The sequence below is a fragment of the Arachis hypogaea genome, chromosome 16 (genome assembly GCF_003086295.3).
Source record: "Arachis hypogaea cultivar Tifrunner chromosome 16, arahy.Tifrunner.gnm2.J5K5, whole genome shotgun sequence".
NCBI classification, from domain to species: domain Eukaryota; kingdom Viridiplantae; phylum Streptophyta; class Magnoliopsida; order Fabales; family Fabaceae; genus Arachis; species Arachis hypogaea.
The window spans coordinates 109,466,072-109,470,032 of NC_092051.1; the positions used below are offsets into that span (position 1 = coordinate 109,466,072).

The following is a 3,961-nucleotide window of genomic DNA, read 5'->3' on the forward strand; positions in this document are numbered from 1 at the left end:
AGAATTCTCTGTTTGTTGCTGAGAAGATGATGGAAAAGGCTTGCTATTGCTAAACTTGTTTCTTCCACCATTATTGTTGTTGAAACTTTGTTGAGGTCTCTGTTGATCCTTCCATGTGAGATTTGGATGATTTCTCCATGAAGGATTATAGGTGTTTGCATAGGGTTCTCCCATGTAATTCACCTGTTCCATTGCTGGGTTCTCAGGATCATAAGCTTCTTCTTCAGAGGAAGCTTCCTTAGTACTGCCTGTTGCTGCTTACATTTTAGACAGACTCTGAGAAATCATATTGACTTGTTGGGTCAATATTTTATTCTAAGCCAATATGGCATTCAGAGTATCAATCTCAAGAACTCCTTTTTTCTGAGTTGACCCATTATTCACAGGATTCCTTTCAGATGTGTACATGAATTGGTTATTTGCAACTATTTCAATGAGTTCTTGAGCTTCTGCAGGCGTCTTCTTCAGATGAAGAGATCCTCCAGCAGAGCTATCCAATGACATCTTGGATAGTTCAGACAGACCATCATAGAAGATTCCTATGATGCTCCATTCTGAAAGCATGTCAGAAGGGCATTTTCTGATCAATTGCTTGTATCTTTCCCAAGCTTCATAGAGGGATTCTCCTTCCTTTTGTCTAAAAGTTTGGACTTCCACTCTAAGCTTGCTCAATTTTTGAGATGGAAAGAACTTCGCCAAGAAGGCATTGACTAACTTTTCTCAAGAGTTCAGGCTTTTTTTAGGTTGTGAATCCAACCATGTCCTAGCTCTGTCTCTTACAGCAAAAGAAAAAAGCATAAGTCTGTAGACTTCAGGGTCAACCCCATTGGTCTTGACAGTATCACAGATTTGCAAGAATTCAGCTAAGAACTGATGATGATCTTCCAATGGAAGTCTATGAAACTTGCAATTCTCTTGCATTAGAGAAACTAATTGAGGCTTAAGCTCAAAGTTGTTTGCTCCAATGGCAGGGATTGAGATGCTTCTCCCATAGAAGTTGGGAGTAGGTGCAGTAAAGTCACCAAGCACCTTCCTTGCATTGTTGGCATTGTTGTTTTCGGCTGCCATGGTTTCTTCTTCCTTGAAAAGCTCTGTTAGGCCCTCTAGAGAGAATTGTGCTTTAGCTTCTCTTAGCTTTCTCTTCATGGTCCTTTCAAGTTCAGGATCAGCTTGAACAAGTATGCCTTTATCTTTGCTCCTGCTCATATGAAAGAGAAGAGAACAAGAAAGTAGGGAATCCTCTATGTCACAGTATAGAGATTCCTTGAGGTGTCAGAGGAAAAGAAGAATAGAAGGAGGAGGTGGAGAAGAGGGAATTTGAACTTATAAAGAAGGATAGAGTTTGAATTGCACCTTGAGGATGAGTGTTAGTCCCTTAAATAGAAAGATGTGAGAAGAGGGGAAGAATTTTCGAAAATTAAAGTAAAAGATTTTGAAATAATTAAAAGAAAATTTTGAAAATTTGATTGATGATTTTCGAAAACTAAAATTGGGAAAGACATTAAGTGATTTTGAAAAAGATTTTGAAATTAGAAATTAAAAAGATATGATTGAAAATTAATTTTGAAAAAGGGTGTGATTGAAAAGATATGATTGAGAAGATATGATTGAAAATAAAATTAAAAAGAGAAAGTTTTAAAACTAAAGTTGATTACTTGACTAACAAGAAATTAAAAGATATGATTCTAAGATTTAAAATTTTGATCCTTTCTTAATAGGCAAGTAACAACTTGAAAGTTTTTGAAGTAAATCTCGAATTGAAGCAAGGATTTTTGAAAATAGTAAAAATAAATATAAGATGGAAAAAAATTGATTTTGAAAGAGATATGATTGAAAAGATATGATTTGAAAAAGATTTGATTTTGAAAAATTATGAAAGCTTGAAAAAAATGTGAATTAAAAACAAAATCTTCCCTCTAGTGTCATCATGGCGTTAAATGCCCAGAATGGTGCCCATTCTGGCGTTTAACGCCCAAATCTCTACCTTTTTGGGCATTAAACGCCCAGCCAGGTACCCTGGATGGCGTTTAGACACCAGTTTGCCTTCTTCATTGGGCGTTTTGAAAGCCCAGCTTTTTCTGTTTGATTCCTCTGCTGAATGTTCTGAATCTTCAATTCTCTGTATTATTGACTTGAAAAGACACAATTTTAAAAATATTTTTGAATTTTTGATGATGGGAATCAATAAAAATGCAACTAAGATCAAATAAACAATGCATGTAAGACACCAAACTTAAAAGTTTGTATACTAAGGACTATAACAATGTAAAAATGCATGTAGGAAACAACAAAACATACAAAACAAGAGAATTTAAAGATCAGAGCAATGAAATCATCAAGAACAACTTGAAGATCAATGAAGAACAATATGTATAAATTTGTGTAAATTAGAAGGATAAAGACATGCAATTGACACCAAACTTAAAATTAGATAATAGACTCAAACAAGAAACATAAAATATTTTTGGTTTTATGATTTTAAAATTTTTTTTGTATATTTTTTTTTCAAAAATTATATAGAAAAGAAAATAAAGAGAATCAAAACTTTTAATAAGAATTCTAGGAATCATGCAATGTTAGTCTAAAGCTTCAGTCTAAAAAGGATTAGACATGTTTGGCCAAACTTCAGCAGAACATTACATTCAATAGCTAAATTGATGAGAATCAATCAGCTTTTGTGATGGTGGGAACATCACCTTGAAACTCTAGAATTCATTCTTAAAAATTCTGAAGAAACGATACATAATCTAAGCAACAAGATGAACCGTCAGTTGTCCAAACTCGAACAATCCCTGGCAACGGCGCCAAAAACTTGGTGCACGAAATTGTGATCATCAACAATGGCGCCAAAGGACTTGGAGCTCTTAAACGTGAATCACACTTTGTCACAATTCCGCACAACTAACCAGCAAGTGCACTGGGTCGTCCAAGTAATAAACCTTACGTGAGTAAGGGTCGATCCCACGGAGATAGTCGGCTTGAAGCAAGCTATGGTCATCTTGTAAATCTCAGTCAGGCGGATTCAAATGGTTATGGAGTTTAAGGTGATGAAAATAAACATAAAATAAAGATAGAGATACTTATGTAATTCATTGGTGGATTTCAGATAAGCGTATGAAGATGCTTTGTTCCCCTTGAACCTCTGCTTTCCTATTGCCTTCTTCCAATCATTCATACTCCTTTCCATGGCAAGCTTTATGTTGGGCATCACCGTTGTCAATGCCTACATCCCGTCCTCTCAGTGAAAATGGTCCTGATGCTCTGTCACAACATCGGCTAATCAGCTGTCGGTTCTCGATCATGTCGGAATAGGATCTATTGATCCTTTTGCGTCTGTCACACACCCCACAATCGCGAGTTTGAAGCTCGTCACAGTCATCCCTTCCCAGATCCTACTCGGAATACCACAGACAAGGTTTAGAGTTTCCGGATCTCTGGAATGGTTTCTAATAATTATAGCCTATACCACGAAGGTTCCAATCTTAGATTAGAAACCCAAGAGATATGTATTCAAGCTTGTTTGCATGTAGAACAGAAGTGGTTGTCAATCACTCGTTCATAGGTGAGAATGATGATGAGTGTCGCGGATCATCACATTCATCAAGTTGAAGAACGAATGAATATCTTGGAGAAGAAATAGACTTGAGTTGAATAGAAAAACAATAGTACTTGTATTAATTCATGAAGAACAACAGAGCTCCACACCTTAATCTATGGTGTGTAGAAACTCCACCGTTGAAAATACATAAGATCAAGGTCTAGGCATGGCCGTGAGGCCAGCCCCAAACGTGAAAAGGTCTATCAAAGTCTGAGTAAAGGATGAAAATACAATTGCAAAGGGTCCTATTTATAGAAAACTAGTAGCCTAGGGTTACAGAAATAGGTAATTAATGTATAAATCTTCTTGCGGGCCCACTTGGTGTGTGATTGGGCTGAGCATTGAAGCATTTTCGTGTAGAGA

At 36.3% G+C, this 3,961-nt stretch overlaps 1 non-coding gene across 1 annotated transcript; it reads left to right on the top strand.

The window, feature by feature from the left end:
- Nucleotides 1-558: 558 nt before the first annotated feature.
- Nucleotides 559-666, top strand: LOC112760350 (small nucleolar RNA R71). Its single transcript, XR_003180795.1, has one exon. It is a non-coding gene; the product is annotated as a small nucleolar RNA R71 (small nucleolar RNA).
- The last annotated feature ends 3,295 nt before the right edge of the window (nt 667-3,961 follow it).